The 16,719-nt window shown below is 46.8% G+C and overlaps 1 protein-coding gene across 1 annotated transcript in view; it reads left to right on the top strand.

Annotated features, from left to right (window-relative positions):
• Positions 1-480: 480 nt before the first annotated feature.
• The window catches only part of LOC308345505 (kalirin-like), a gene marked incomplete at its 3' end in the record, with an annotated part of 186,222 nt that continues 169,983 nt past the window's right edge, over positions 481-16,719 (top strand). The window contains exon 1 of the mRNA XM_080807708.1: positions 481-604. The remainder of the gene's footprint in view (positions 605-16,719) is intronic.

Below are 16,719 nucleotides of genomic sequence, written 5' to 3'. Positions count from 1 at the left end.
TATATTTTGCTTCATTTCTGAACTGAAGTTCTGCCACTTGACCTACCCAGTGAATCAGTCAAAAGATGTACCATGTGCAATGGCCCAGGCTCTGTTCTGAGTGCTGGGGACTGAGGATCAAGGCAGAGGGAGTCCCTGCCCAGTGCAAGGGTGGGGAAAGACACTGACTGAGCAGCCCCTGTCCCAGGATTCGTGTGCTCTGCCCTCCCCCAGGCTGCGGGCTGAGCACTGGGCCTCTCTGGCTGGTGCATGCCTCCAGTGTCCTGGGATTCTAGGTCCCTGTGAGGGAGCCCCCCAGCCAGCCAACCCTCCCCATCGCCCTGGGCCCCTGCCCGTTCCAAGCTTTCCTCGATTTGACCTCTTCCTCTTGCAGGTCAGCCAGGATGGCAAAGCCCTGCTGGATGTGCTGCAGCGGCCCCTGAGCCCCGGGAACTCTGAGTCCCTCACGGCCACGGCCAACTACTCCAAGGCGGTGCACCAGGTGCTAGACGTGGTGCACGAGGTGCTGCACCACCAGCGGCGGCTCGAGAGCATCTGGCAGCACCGCAAGGTGCGCCTCCACCAGCGGCTGCAGCTCTGTGTCTTCCAGCAGGATGTGCAGCAGGTAATGGGCCGCCCCCGCAGGGCATGCAACCCCGGGCAGTCAGACAGCCTGAGGCCCTGACCCAGGGGGATCAGGTCTGGGAACCCCTGCTGCCTGGGGGGAAAGGGGCCATTCAGCCCCAGCTGCCCCCCACCCCACCCTACACGTACCTTCTGGACTTCCTGCCTAAGCGGCCTACCCCGACATGGGCCAGCTCCCTCTCTGGGGTGCGGAAGGGGAGACAGAGCGTTTCCTTCTGGTTGCATGGCTGGTATTCTTTGGGGGAGAGCTTGACCCTCACTCAAGCAGGAGCTTTCTAGATGAGTCCAGGGTGGGGGTGCAGGGGGGTGGTATTTGAGCACTGTCAGAGTTGGACCATGCACAATGAGCTCACTTCTCCATCGAGGATGCTTATGGTCTGCTGAAGCTGGGGTGTGGTTGGGGTATAGGACCTTCAGGGGATTCTTCGGCCAGGTCTTGGCAAACGAGATTGAAAACATGGGCTCTTAATGATTAGAGGTTATTTCTGGCTTAATCTGTCTTTTTGCATTATTACACCAGTTATAGCTTTTCCCTTTACTGTGAATGATAAAGAAATGGTTATGTTTTAACCATGAAAGGAAAGCCTTGCCATGAATACCCTTTTGAATGAAATAGCCCATTCTTTTCCCCTCGTACTTTCTCTGTCTCTTTGGGGACCTCTGGGAGCTTTGCTCTGGTATGGGTATTCTGGGGCATGGGGAGCTGGTTGGGAGCTGGAGACCGAAGTTGGGACCTAACATCACCTCCCTGCTGATTTCACGGTGACAGGCAAGGGTGGGGGCACTCAAGCTGTCAGACCTTATTGTGGCCAGCACATAATTTCAAGTTTGTACATATAAAGTAACATTTCACAATTCTCTGCCCTCTGTGGACTTGGCCAGTTGTAATCAAAAAGTGTATTGAGGGACGCCTGGGTGGCTCAGTTGGTTAAGCGGCTGCCTTCGGCTCAGGTCATGATCCCAGCGTCCTGGGATCGAGTCCCACATCGGGCTCCTTGCTCCGTGGGGAGCCTGCTTCTCCCTCTGCCACTCTGTCTGCCTGTGCTCGCTCGCTCTCTCTCTGTCTCTGACAAATAAATAAATAAAATCTTTTAAAAAAAAAAAGTGTATTGAAATACACAGGGAACACAAGAGCCAGTGGGACATGTCTTTGGAGTGTGGTCCCCTTTGCAGCTGCTATTGGGAGGGGCCCCAGTGCTGGGTGCCCTGAGACAGAGGGAGGGGAGAAGGAGACCAAAGCATCCTGTCACTGGCTGTGACACCCTCTGGGAAGGGGTTCACTGGGCGACCAGTCCTGCAAGTACACAGACCTTCAGGAGCGTTTCCAAGTCTTGGGCTGCCCAGCTTTGTTGCAGGCACCCCTGCTGCCCCAGGCTGGGTCAAGTGACTGACTCATCAGAGGCAACACCTGAGCCTCAGGAGAGAGGCTCAGGGCACATAAGGGCATTTATGTGCTGGCCCTGGCTCCCAAACCCTTGTGGGGCCTGCTGGGAATGGACAAGCAAATGAATCTGTGCCATCTGGAACACTCCAGAGAAATACATCTGGAACTCTCCAGATAAATACATCATCCTGGGGCAGAGGGGAGCACAGAGTCCATCTGTTATTGAGACAGAGTGAGGTGCCAGCCTCCGGAGGCACACACGGGCCTGTGACTATTTCAGGGAATACGGAGTGACTCATGGAGGGAACCTGGCTGCAGGTTGTGCCGTGTCCTTGGTGTGCTCCTTGCCCTCCCACTGGTTCTGTGGCTTTTGCCCCAGGGTGGGCACTGGAGAGAGGGCAGAGGGGCTGTGAGAGGGGTGGGCAAAAGGCCTCCCCAGCAGGAAGGTGACATCCAGACTTTTCTGTGGCCACCATGACATCCACACAGAAGCTAGGAAGAAAGAATAGTAAGAGGTACACCTGGGGCCATTCTATGTCATGCTCTTATAAATGAGAGTATTTCCTGGGTGGTGGACATTGAGGAGGGTATGTGCCTTGGTGAATGCTGTGAAGTGTGTAAGCCTGATGAATCACAGACCTGTACCCCTGGGGCAAATAACACATTGTATGTTAATTAAAAAATGAGAGTATTTCTGGAATTGAGATGCTATCTGTTCATCTCCACCATACTGATCATATTGTTGGCACTGAGGAAAAGCGAGTAGAATGTTATGAGGTTGATGTGATGGGTTCAGATTTTCCATGAGGACCCAATCCCTAGGATGGTAATTCCATTGTTCTGTTCTGGATGTGTGACTCTCACTTCTGGAACATAACTTCATTCCCCCATTGTCCCACACAGGCTCCCACTCCCCATGTCAGTGACACTGGCCCAGAGGAGCACAGGCGAGTGTGGAGAAGCAAGGGCTGCTGAATCCACTGGTGGGTCTCCAGTGCTTGGCTTATTCCTAGTCAGTCATTGGTGCCCAGCAGGTGTCTGAGCTGGTGCATCAGAGTTCTTCTGGATGTGAGGCACTCAACAGTTAGGTTGAAAGATTTGGACTTGGCTCTCCTGACTCCCAGAAACATTATATACTTATCATCTTTATTTTGCATGTTTCATCTCATTGATTCTCTATCTCCTGAAGAGTAGAAACCATGGCTGCTGCTTCTCTGTGCACCTCCCAACTCTTGGCTCTATCTGCCATGAAGTTGGGATTCTCTTTATATTTGCTGACTTGAGCTGGAATTATGATCAGAGGACCCCCAGTTTCTGTATCTGTGGGGTGGACACCGTTGACACCCTCCCCGCCATGGCCTGTGTGGTAATTGCTCATGTGTAGTTGCAGTCTGCCTGCAGGGATGCTGATGGGAACTTCTCGCGGCTCCCAGGTATTTACAGACAGGGTGGAGGATACAGGGACATAGCCTCAGGGCTCACGAAGTCTGCTGGTGCTCATCAGTGCTTCGGAAAGCTCGGTCTTCTGCCGTGGGCCTGGAACCGCACTGTGTGACGCTCTGGCAAGATGCCTGGTTCGTTAGAACAAGACATCCGCATGTGAAACTATAAAGAACAGTTTGAGCAGAATGTGCCATCAGTATGCAGGGCAGTAGAGTAGTGATGGAACAGTTGTAGGCCGAGGCACAAGAAGGCAGAGTTGGGGTCTGGAGGGAGGAGAGAATCGACTGATCCATATGGTCTGGGCCCAAGATTCTTGAGCACATTCGGGGTCCAGAGGTGTTGACTCAGCAGCCTCAGTGGAGAGCTGGCGAGCAAGCGTCCATGGCTGGAAGAATACAGGATTCTGCCCAGGAACACTGGCTCTGCAGTCAGACCCCTGTGCATAAATCCTGTTATCAAGTCTTGGCTGCAGGACTGGGCAAGGGATTCCACCTCTGGTGCTTCTGGAATGATCATAGTACCTATCCCAGTGGACTGAATGAGAGACCAGGACAAGGCTCAGCACCCTTGCAGCCTAGCAGAAAGGAAGGCCTCCATCAGTGTGGTCTGGTTCAGCAGCCCCATCCTCTGAGTGGGACTTGGGCGCCCCCTGGTGCTCGTGCTGTTGGGACCCCAGCATGATTCTCCTGTTCGGAAAATAGTGACTGCTTTGAGGGTCTGCCAAGTTCTGTTTCATTCAGTGATCAAACCTCAGAGCTGTCAGAGATCTGAAAGACCATCTAATCTAACCTACACTATGATGGAAGAACTTGAGGTCTAGAGATATGAAATAACGTGGCCGCAACTACGCAGCTCATTAATGTAGTACCCAGACTGGAAACTGAGGCTTCTGGCTCCCAGTCCAGGTAGCCTAGAGAAAAGCTGCACAAGAGAGGAACCAGGTAGACAGAGAAGGAGAGCAGGGAGAGAGACAGGAAGCACACATGCATGCTTCGATAGAGAGGGGCAAGACAGACCGACACGTGCATATAGCCCAAAACAGGGAAAGGAGGGAGACAGATAGCCAACGGGGACAGAGGAAGGAAGGGAGAGAGATTTGAAGATGGAGAGCAGAGAAACTGACATCCTTGGGATGGGCGGAGAAAGAAAAAGAGGAAGGCGAGGGATGGACAGAAGACAAAGAGACAGGAATGCCAGCTGGTTGAGGGAGAGGGCAGGACAGTGAGGCAGCCTCTGCCTGCCTGCCTGCCTGCTTGCTGCGTTGCCAATTCCGGGCATGATTTTTGCCCAAGTAGGAATATTTTGCCCATTAAGGGCCCAAAGCAGAGTAAAGCAAGAAGATGAAAACCAAGGATAGACACCAGTGACAAAGAAATACCATTGAAACCTCTGCGGTCAGAATTGGCCTGGCACATCACCCTTGTGGCTGCTCTCCCTTGATTCAATCCCAACAGATGTGCTCAGGTTTCTCTTCCCTGTTGGGCTTAAAGGCAGTGGAAATCAGTCTCTAAGGATCAAACTGGAACTGGGGTTCATGGAGCAGCAGAAAGTATGGATGGGGCACACCTGCTTTTGTATCACTAGCGGAATAATTTTCAGTGCTATTGTTTTTCCTATTTAGAATGGGTTAGCACCAAGCAAGAGCCAAACAGGGCACCCCATGACAACATCAGCCTATCTCCACTTCTGTCTCTTATCTTCCCCTAACTCCTGTGTGTTCCCAGAATGTGAGGGACCACTTCCCAGCCCAGATAACCTGACTTCGTACTGAGAAGAAGAAGGAGTAGCTAGATTCTTGATCTTTCTTACAGATACGGTTTCCATTCCATTTTTTCCCTAGCTAGAGTAATGGTTTTTTGAATATTCTCTGCAGGCCATCTTGTTTTGCCTTCCTCTCTTTATCTTCTCCCTCTGTTTTTTACAAGAATAAACTGATGAAATGTTTTAGTACACCTCCCGTATGCAAGGCCCTGTGCTGGGAGTTAGGTCCCTCACTTGAGAGAAGACATATTCACCGAAGGATGAATGAATGGCATACGGCTGTCTGGGTTCAGAGACAAAGAAGCAAAATAACAATGGGCTGGTAGAGTCAAAGCAGGGAATGTTCCTTTTGGTTGGAGTGGGATGGCAGTGGTTCTTGGAGCTCAGGCAGAGGAAATAGAGTTGGTGTTCCCAGGGAAGGTCAGGAAGCAGAGGGCTAAGCGACAGCCCGGGGACAGGGAGGGGAGAGTCTAACTGGATACCCACTCTTGGCAGAGCAGTGGGGGAAGGTAAGGCAGGAAGGGTGAGGAATGGTCTCGGTGGTATGGATAGGACAGTGATGTTTGAGGCTCCAAGGCCCTTCCTTAAAAACAATGCCTTATTATAAGCAGTCCGGTCAGGTGAGCTAGGAAGGAGCAGTGATGGCAGAATTTATCAGGCTCAATAACTTTCCCTTCTGAATGACTGTATTAATATTAAAGTCCATAGTTCCTGTCCTACAAATGAATCTCACCTGTTTCTATCAGTTTTTCTGGAGCCTCACATGGAGAATTATAGGTTTTACTATGTCAGCTCCTGCCTGCCAGAGAATATGTAAAAAGGATTTGAGAGCAATTTTTTTCAAACTGCAGAGATTCAGTCTTTTACTAGCTCCAGTGACTGTGCCCCCTTAATCATACTAAACCAGTCTGGACATTGTATGATCCAACTGACAGCTTTGCATAATAAAAGATGAGCGCTTTGGGTTGCACATGGAATGATTAGTTAGAAAAAAGTGACCAGAATGATGATGGGTCTAGAGATAAACCCTTTTTATAAGAAAGGATTAAAGCAAAGAAGGAGAGTGCTCTGGGTGTAGTCCCAGAGAGATCAGGGAACATACACAAGGGAGAACCACCTGCAAAATTTGAAATGCCAACTGCTTGCTTATTGGGTATGTGGCAGAGAGGATCCAAATATCAGAGAGAGGGTTGGATTCCAACCCTGAGATTTTGTTACCGGAATTAAACGTGCCTATAAAAGTTCGTGCGGTTCAAAGCTCAGGATTCATCATCTTTCTGAGTACCTATGATTGAACATCTCATCTCTTCACTTGCTTTTTCTTATTTAATCTTTCCTGGGAGGCAGGTGATAGTTTGGCTCCCATCTTACTGGTGAGAAAATTGAGGCATAGAAAGATTAAAGAAACTTGCCTCAGGTCACATAGCAGAGTGAGAATTCAAATCCAAGTCCATCTTATGTCTGGGTCCTGCTCTTAGCCTTTCTGCTATGCCATTGCGCTAGGTGACGGGAATGCAGAAATATAGAACAATATTGTTCTGCCCTTGAGGGGTTTGTGAGTTAGTGATGGGATGTCATTGCTCAAAGGGCCCTGGTAGATTATTTGGTCCCAGAGTATGAGACTTGCCCAAGGTCATGTAGCCCATAGCTGAGATTCATCCTCAAACTGCTTGTCCAGTAAGACCCACAGGTGACAAAACAAGTGATACTCATACCCAAACACTCTTCCCCATTAGTTGCATCATAATAAAATTGCCTTCTGTAGTTGTCTATCTCTGATACAGATTTCCCCAGAACAGACATTACCCGTCCTCATTTGTTTTTCACAATCTTAACTCAGAGTTGCTGATGTTTTTCTTTGTAGAATGTGTCTTGAATCATATCCATTTGCCCATGCTAGTGTTTAGGGGTAGTACAGTTTTCAGGTAAGTTATTTCATGGTCATGATCCATTGAAATACATTCAAGTAGATGATAGGTGATTCTTTGGGCAGCGTGAACAGCCAGAAAGAAAGCAGGGTTGAGGCTCAGCTGCACTGGGGGCGATAGGGAGGGGAGAGAGGGGAGAAAGGGTTCTGCACATCACAGTTGCTTTCTGATTGCAGTGAAGGTAAGGAAACATCTTCAATGTTAGCATCTCTGATGCTGCTGGTCTTGTAGGGAGCTTTCTATCACTCCGCCATAGGAGACTGGCACTGTAGGGTCTGTTTCTGCCTTCTCCAAGTAATCCCTACCTAGAATTGGCAAGGTTGGGGAGTGAGCGCTAGAGGCCTGCCTCAGACATGCTCAGACCCTCCTGCCTTGAACTGCTTGGGTTTCTAGTACCCCTCGCACTCTATACTCTTCCCCCCAAACCTCTAACCCCGCATTCCTCTTTGCCCTACTTTCTGCCTTCCTTTCCACGCTTCCCTGCCACAGTCTGTCCCTTGGTGCTTACTTTGATTTTCTGAATGCAAACTCTTCTCTGATTGAAGAGTAGTCATTACATGGTGAGCACCTTCTAAGGAAGGACCTGGGTGCCTCCATCCTGCAGGGCTGCGAGACTACTGGGGCCTGGGAGGCAGTGAGAGGAGGTCCCCTCCCAGGGGTCACTGAGCCTCAGGACTTTCTTGATCCACAGACATTTTAAGTACTTTTAATGTTCTCAATACTTTTTCTCTTATTATTATGTTAAAGATTGAGAAGATAACTACCATCCAGGGTCACTTCTTTCTGATAACCCCTATTCTCAACCTGTCCTTGACCTCAATACACTATTTCAGAAGCCTTGGATACCAGGCTAAAGAAGAAAAGACTCACATTGTGTCACCAGTGGGGAACTAATCAAAGATATGAACTGAGGAAACACACTCTGAGAGTGAAGGTCTGAGGTGATTTGGTGCAGGTGGAAAGTCAAGTTGGAGCAAGAAGCTCCTGGGAGGCACAGTATTCCTGTGGCCAGAGAGCGGGAACGAGGGAATGAGGCAAGGGTAGATTTGAGAAAACAAGGGAGGCATCAGGTGCAAATATGGAACTACATTTTTCAAAGTGTGGTCCTTGAACCCCTGGCATTAAAATCATCTGCTCAGGATGGGAAACTTGTTATAAGCACAGATTATCTAGCCCTTTTTGATCCGGAATCTGTGAGTAAGGTGGTGCGTATCATCAGGGAGCAAGAATGTCCTGTCCCCTTCTTATGGGGGCAAGAACTGCTGTCTTCTCTTCTAGCTGAACTAAGGATCAAATTGATACAAGACAGATTAACAGGGCAAAATAAAATTTAGTAGGCATGAGTATGGGGAATCCATAAAGACATGGAAATTCCAAAGACAGGCAAAATGAGGTATATATGTCATTCTGAATTAAGGAGAAGGGGTTAGGGGTCTGGGATTCCAGAGGAAAGGAATGCGCTTCACAGGGCCAGAAGAAGAGCAGATGTTTGGTAATTAGATGTTTGCCCTGCCATACAGATGGGTTACTCAGATAAAATTTATCTTTGCTAATAACCCTTATTCTGGGAAGGACCTGCAATTTAGATTCTTCTGAGTAGTTAAGGGAGGATACAAATTTTCTCTTGAGGCCGCAGGGGCTCAAGTGCCTTCAGCTCAAAATAATCCATGTGCCAAAGTGGCACATTCCATGGGGCGGTGGGGGTGGTTTGTCCTGAACTCCTCACCTATGTTTTAAAAAGAACCCCAGGTGATGTGTAAGGACTTTAAAGTGGCAGAGTGGAGGCAGCTGAAACTTTGGGGCTTCGGGTGTCCAGGCCGACTTCTCCCCGGCATTGATCTGTCAAGTGAAGAGACCACAATTCTCAGGAGAAGGAGAACAGACACCTGCTAATGAGTTTCAGCTGATGCTTTTTGGAAAAATGATGGCGTCTCCTGCTGTAGCAAGACATTTATTTTGATCATGATTGTACCAAAGAAGGGGCAGAAAATGACTTGCTGGTAATTGGGCATTTCAGATGGCACCTACAAGCTCTCCAGGTGCAGGCAATGGGAGCGGGTGGTGCTGGCATTGTGTGAGCCACTCCTCTTCGGGACTAGCATTCACTGTGCTATTGCAGGAGAGAGAAATCATGCTGTGCTGAAGTGTCTCGGGTACGCTCACACACTGTGTGTACTGGAGCCTTTCACAGAACAAAACGTGTTGTAGACAGCTGACTGTGTGTGCATTCTTTTTCATTGGTCTCAGGATAATGGCTTTCTGAGGAGCTAGGAGGCTGTGGGCTGGGGGAAGTTCCTGTGAGCGAGCGAGGAGTTCTTCAGTTTACTTAAAACAACAAAAATTTGTGGCTCGTTTTACTGTGGATCAAACTATGACACAGGCTTAGTAACCTGTCTCAAATAAGAGGATTGATCGGAGGGAGCCAGATGAGGGAATCAGAGAGTTGGGATTCTGATTCCAAATTCTGTGTTCGTAAATTGTCTCCATTTCTGTTAATCACACAGGAAGTTCTCAGATCAGATGGGATGAGTTCATTCACTCATTCATTCAACAAATGCTCTCTGAGAGCCCAGCTGTGAACCAAACAAAGCCTTGTCCACGTGGAGCTTACATTCAGGAGGTAGAAAGAAAATGCCACCACAAACACGTGGATATGGAATAAGTCATATAGTGATAGCCGGTAATGTCTGAGCAGAAAGCTGAAGGAATAAGCCGGGGCATGTGTTTAAGAAGAGGTTCCAGGCATGTGAAATGGGATCTACGAAGTCCTTGACACCAGAAGGAGCTGGGGGCATTCCCGAAAATAGGTGAATGGTTAAAGCCGCCGTTGAATAGAGAGCAAGACAAAAGGGTAAGAAGTTTGAAGAAACGGGTCCAGATCAAAGCAGACCATATAAGCTATGAAGAGCATTTGGATTTTCTAAGTGTGGTAGGAAAAAACGGTAGAGTTTTTAGTAAAGGGAATGTCGTGAATTGATTTATGTTTAAAGAACTAGGTCTGGCTAGGGCGCCTGAGTGGCTCAGTCAGTTAAGCGTCTGCCTTTGGCTCAGGTCATGGTCTCAGGGTCCTAGGATCCAGCCCTGCTTTGGCTCTGTACTCAGCGGGAAGTCTGCTTCTCCTCCTCCTCCTCCTGCCCCTCCCCCTGCTCATGCACTCTCTCATGGGCTCTCTCTCTTTCAAATAAATAAATCTTTTAAAAAATTTTTTGAAAAGAATTAGGTTCAGCTGATGAGTGGATGGTAATGCCACAAGTCTAAGAAGACCGTGGCATTACCATCCACTCATTAGAGAGCGACGGAGGAAAGATGGTGGCTTGGACTGGTTGTGGTTGTGGTAGAAACAGTGTACAAGAAAGGGTTAATAAGAAAGCGTCTCAGGCTTGTAGCCAAGCTGTAGGGTGAGGTAACACAGAGGTGATGAGCCAATGCCCTGGCCCAGAGCTGACCAAAGAGCAAACGCTTCCGGGACAATCATCTCTTCCTCTGAGGAAGGGAGCTGCTATTCCCTCCATATAAAAAAATAATGAACACTACATCAAAAACTAGTCATGTACTGTATGAGGACTAGCACAACATAATAAAATAAAAAAGGATAGATTTAAAAATTAAGAAAATGAAAAAAAATTTTTAAATGAAATATTTGAGTTGAAGAAGACAGGGAGATGGTCTGATCTGGCATTTTCATTTGAGGCAGTGAGGTCCAGAGAGGAGCCAGGTCATAGCTGGTTAGGGGCAGAGCTGGGACCAGAGCCCAGGTTCCTCTTGATCCCAAGGATGGTGTCTGTAAGTTACGCTGATCGTGATGGGGCCACAATTTATTGATGTTTTAGGAGCCCAAAGTACTTATATATGTAGGTAGAGCTTAGATCTGAACTTAAAACTTCGAAGGTGGGTATCTCTAAGTGCAGGAGCCTCCTTCATTGGGCTGAATGACCCTGTGGGTTTCCTCTAACAATAAGATTCTACCCCATTAGCAGAGCCAAAAAAATCAAGAGTCCCAGGACAGCAGGCAGCTAGGCCCTTGATTTTCTCCCATTAACTCAATTGCATTCATGGCCACTGTTCAAAAAAAAAAATATCAATAGTTCTCTTCAAAAGGACTTTTTCTCTTCCCCTTAGCAACTAGAGGAGACTGTCTCCTACCCTGAAAAGTACCCTGCCTTGACTGTGTGCTCATTGGAATAAACACAATTAGATGAGGAAGACAGGGGGTGATTAGGGAATTATGTATAATGGCTGTTCCCACATCAGCTCAGGATGTGAGCTTCTCTCTTGGAAAAGACTGTTCTTGAAAAGGACTCATTTCTGATTGAGCAGTTGGGGCATGGGAAAGGAGGAAGAGCTTTATAAGTTGTTTTTTAAGACCGCCTGCCTGCTGTAGTGGCCAGAGGTCCTGGGTTTCTGTTCCCAAAGACAGGGCACAGATCTGGTCCCCTCCCAAACGAAGTGGGACAGCTTCTCTCAAGATGGCAGGGCAGGTGGCTCAACCACATTTGTACTTGACCGCCCATAGGTATAAGGCTGTAAGCATTCATTGGCTATCTCCTGCATGAGCAATGCTGGCAGGGATGCGGGGGTACGGGAGGACTGGTGGAAGGGTAGCATATAGAGGGGAAAACCCCACACTCCTTCTTAAGCCCGAGGACTAACCACCTGCCAGGCGGGGCAATGGAGAGAGTGGAGACACACAAGGGGAGAACTCCAGGTGCAGACTGAGAGAGGCTTTACGCCAGAAGGAAGAAGGGGAGCATGGAGCTGACACATTCACCCCAAAGCCGGGTGGTGGGGATGAGCAGGAGTTGAGTGCCATTCAACACGTTGTAACAAACCATGCTGTGCTGTGAGTCTGGGAATCACAAGGAGGTCAGAGTCTAGTGGGAGAGACAAGCCTGGAGGCAGTAATTGTGGTTGGAACAGAATCAGGGGAGAGTCACCCCACCCCACCCTGGGTGGGTTATTAAAGAGGAGTCTTTCCAGAACTAGTGATTTTGAGATGGTGCTTAAAGGATGAGTAGGAAGGAGACCAGGAGGCGAAGATAGGGAGGAGGACGGAGGTGGACATTTCAAGTGAAGTTGAAAGTAGTGAGAGCAGAACTCAGGAAGCAAGAAGCAGTTTTTGGGTTGTTCAGGGGTGAGGCGGGGACTCACTGGAGGTGAGGTTGAGAAGGGGTGAGGTGGCCACAGAAGACTTTACATGTCAGGTTAAGGGACCCCCCCCCAAAAAAAACTATGTCCCAGTGAAATGCCCCTTCAAGAATGCACAGGTTAATTCCATTTAAGTCTAAGTTTGTGTTTTTCAAATGGATTTGGTGTCCCTATTTTGTTAATTTTAGGATCCAACTATATTAACATCTTATAACTTATTTTTAAACCCGAGTGTATAAAATTGCTTCTTTGAAACTAAAGACACATCTTGCCAGAATCAGATTGACAACTATCACTGGGTGCTACTTCCCACTCAAGTTCACAGACATAACTGTCATTTATCAGAACCAGAGCGCAAGTATGAAAATGGGAAGAAAACAGAAGAATCTGTTATCTCTGTGCTCTCCCTCATAACTCATTTGCTTCTGCACCAGTGACCAGATCCTCCTTCCACACAGTTATTCAAGCCTGTGCCCCAGGGGGTCAGCCTTCCACCTGCCCCACTATGGCCCCCATACCTAACCACCAAATCCTGGCCGTTCTCTCCCCCAGATATTACCCACAGACATTGCCTTTGGGCTCATCTGAGCCACCATTGCCTCTTGTCAGGATTTCTGCAGTAACGTCCCGTTTCCCCACCTCTACTCTTGCCTCCCTCTGATTCTCCACAAAGCAAAAGTAGTAGCTTTTAAATTCAGGTCTTTATTCTTGCACCAGCCCTTCAGTGGCCCTTAGGACGAGCCCTGGAATCTGACTGGGCATACCAGGGCTCAGCATGTCTGGTTCCTGCCCTCTCTGGGCTCATTACCCCCTTACCACTACTCGGGCTATGCTAATGTTTTTCCTTCCTGGCTTGGTTAAGTCCTCCTCTTGGTTAAGTCCTACTCAGCGCTCAGCTACACCCTCACTTCTTCAGAGAGGCCTTCCCTGATTGTTGGCCCTTTCCCCACTGCAACTGATGACCAATTGTGTGATCTCCTGTGTGGTGCCTGTTCCCACCATAGACTAGGTTCCCAGAGTCAAGGCCCTGCCTGCCTTGTTTAATACTGCATCCTGGGCTGTTCTGGGGCCCAGCCCTGGGGCACAATAAGACTAATAAGTATCTGTCTGAATCCAGTGACATTCACATCCCCCATGTGCTTCTTTGCTCTATGAAGAACCTGCAGGCACAAACTAAAAAGTAAAACCTTCTATGTTGGAAACACTTGAAAACCAATTCAAAGTCATTCATAGGTATTACTAACTATCCTCCTGTCCTATCTTGACTAAAATTGATAATTGATTATTTTAAATAAAAGTTTGTAGATGAGAGAATTAAACAGGGGTAGCTAGCGTAGGGTGCCTTGATGGGTGCTTACAGTTTAGAGGGCTTCCAGGGATTTGGCTAGAAATGCAATTTAGTCTTCAACCAGTGTTGTCCTGAGTCTGGGATGCACCAGAAACTGTGGGATAGCCTGCTTTCCAGTGCTGCATGTTAATTTGCAGGGTGTGATGTAATTATCAGACACTGTTGGTGTCTGCTCAGAAAGCACATTTCTCTGGGGCAAAGCTAGATTGTACTCCCAGAACTGGGGGACGTGGGGTCTAAATGTGTGTCAGATAAGGCTGGCTCCAACTGAACTGTCCGACACAAAATGGCCAGAAATCATGGGGCACCTGGGTGGCTCAGTGGGTTAAGCCTCTTGCCTTCGGCTCAGGTCATGATCTCAGGGTCCTGGGATTGAGCCCCACATTGGGCTCTCTGCTCAGCAGGGGACCTGCTTCCCCCTCTCTCTGTCTGCCTCTCTGCCTACTTGTGATTTCTCTCTCTCTCTGTCAAATAAATAAATAAGATCTTTTTTAAAAAAAAGGTCAGAAATCAGCATTTTAAACAATACTTCCTTAGTGATTATGTTTCTCTATCCTCGGGTACTTTTTCAGTCTCTATGGATTATTAAAGTAATTTTGTTCACATGCTAAATAATTTGCCATTTTATTTGTTAAATTGACTTCTGTGCCGTCTCTGCATCTTCATTGAGGTTGCTTGTGGGTTCCCCACAGCTTCAGTTCTGATGACAGAAGCTAGACTAAATGGGGCAATGTAAAATCACAGAGCAATCAAAATTATGTTTAAGCTAATAAAAGTCTATCAAATATGAATAATAGATTTTTTTTTTTTTTTTTTTTAATTTTTTATTTATTTTCAGCGTAACAGTATTCATTGTTTTTTCACCACACCCAGTGCTCCATGCAATCTGTGCCCTCCCTAATACCCACCACCTGGTTCCCCCACCCTCCCACCCCGCCCCTTCAAAACCCTCAGGTTGTTTTTCAGAGTCCATAGTCTCTCATGGTTCACCTCCCCTTCCAATTTCCCTCAACTCCCTTCTCCTCTCCATCTACCCTTGTCCTCTATATTATTTGATATGCTCCACCAATAAGTGAAACCATATGATACTTGACTTTCTCTGTTTGACTTATTTCACTCAGCATAATCTCTTCCAGTCCTGTCCATGTTGCTACAAAAGTTGGGTATTCGTCCTTTCTGATGGAGGCATAATACTCCATAGTGTATATGGACCACATCTTCCTTATCCATTCATCCGTTGAAGGGCATCTTGGTTCTTTCCACAGTTTGGCGACCGTGGCCATTGCTGCTATAAACATTGGGGTACAGATGGCCCTTCTTTTCACTACATCTGTATCTTTGGGGTAAATACCCAGCAGTGCAATTGCAGGGTCATAGGGAAGCTCTATTTTTAATTTCCTGAGGAATCTCCACACTGTTCTCCAAAGTGGCTGCACCAGTTTGCATTCCCACCAACAGTGTAAGAGGGTTCCCCTTTCTCCACATCCTCTCCAACACACGTTGTTTCCTGTCTTGCTAATTTTGGCCATTCTAACTGGTGTAAGGTGGTATCTCAATGTGGTTTTGATTTGAATCTCCCTGATGGCTAGTGATGATGAACATTTTTTCATGTGTCTGGTAGCCATTTGTATGTCTTCATTGGAGAAGTGTCTGTTCATATCTTCTGCCCATTTTTTAATATGATTATCTGTTTTGTGTGTGTTGAGTTTGAGGAGTTCTTTATAGATCCTGGATATCAACCTTTTATCTGTACTGTCATTTTTCAAAGAGCTGGAGCAAATAATACTAAAATTTGTATGGAATCAGAAGAGACCCCGAATTGCTAAGGAAATGTTGAAAAACAAAAATAAAACTGGTGGCATCACGTTACCTGATTTCAAGCTTTACTACAAAGCTGTGATCACCAAGACAGCATGGTACTGGCATAAAAACAGACACATGGACCAGTGGAACAGAGTAGAGAGCCCAGATATGGACCCTCAACTCTATGGTCAAATAATCTTTGACAAAACAGGAAAAAATATCCAGTGGAAAAAAGACAGTCTCTTCAATAAATGGTGCTGGGAAAACTGGACAGCTATATGTAGAAGAATGAAACTTGACCATTCTCTTACACCGTACACAAAGATAAACTCGAAATGGATAAAAGACCTCAACGTGAGACAGGAATCCATCAGAATCCTCGAGGAGAACATAGGGAGTAACCTCTTTGATATCAGCCATAGCAACTTCTTTCAAGATATGTCTCCAAAGGTGAAGGAAATAAAGGCAAAGATGAACTTCTGGGACTTCATCAAGATAAAAAGCTTCTGCACAGCAAAAGAAACAGTCATCAAAACAAAGAGGCAACCCACGGAATGGGAGAAGATATTTGCAAATGACAGTACAGAATAATAGATTTTTAAGAGGTTAAGGTAGAGCTAATTAAGTCAACTTAAGTGTCATTAACTGACAGTGAATTGACATTTTAAAGAAAGCAAAAGATCTTAAATAGAACACAAATTGCTTTTTGAGAGAAGTTTACAAGTTGTGAAATTACCCCTGGGGAGTATAAAAGCTAACCATTTGTGAACCAGTAGATGGAAAGCTTTCCTCTTAAACTCATTTGTTTTAGCATAACAAATTTTATTAAAACTAGAGATACAAAATGAAATGAAATAAAATAAACTCATTAAAACATTGCCAGACAAGCAGGTCACACTTAACTGCTCACACCTAAAAAAACAAAATTGTAATTTGAAAATCTATCATAAATTCTGAAGAAATCATCAAAAGCCACAAGACAGCTCTTTTGTATATAAAAATTATCAAAATTGGGGTGCCTGGGTGGCTCAGTGGGTTGAGCCTCTGCCTTCAGCTCAGGTCATGATCTCAGGGTCCTGGGACCTAGCCCCGAATTGGGCTCTCTGCTCAGTGGGGAGCCTTCTTTCCCCTCCCCCTCTGCCTGCCTCTCTGACTACTTGTGATTTCTCTCTCTCTGTCAAATAAATAAAATCTTAAAGAAAAATTATCAAAATTATCCATAAACTTCACTTCATGGGATTAATATAAGTTTAATATATAAAAATTATCAAAATTATCCATAA

The sequence above is a fragment of the Martes martes genome (assembly GCF_963455335.1).
Source record: "Martes martes genome assembly, chromosome: 1".
Lineage (NCBI taxonomy): Eukaryota > Metazoa > Chordata > Mammalia > Carnivora > Mustelidae > Martes > Martes martes.
The sequence above is the reverse complement of the archived record's forward strand: the minus strand, read 5'-3'. Positions and strand labels throughout refer to the sequence as shown.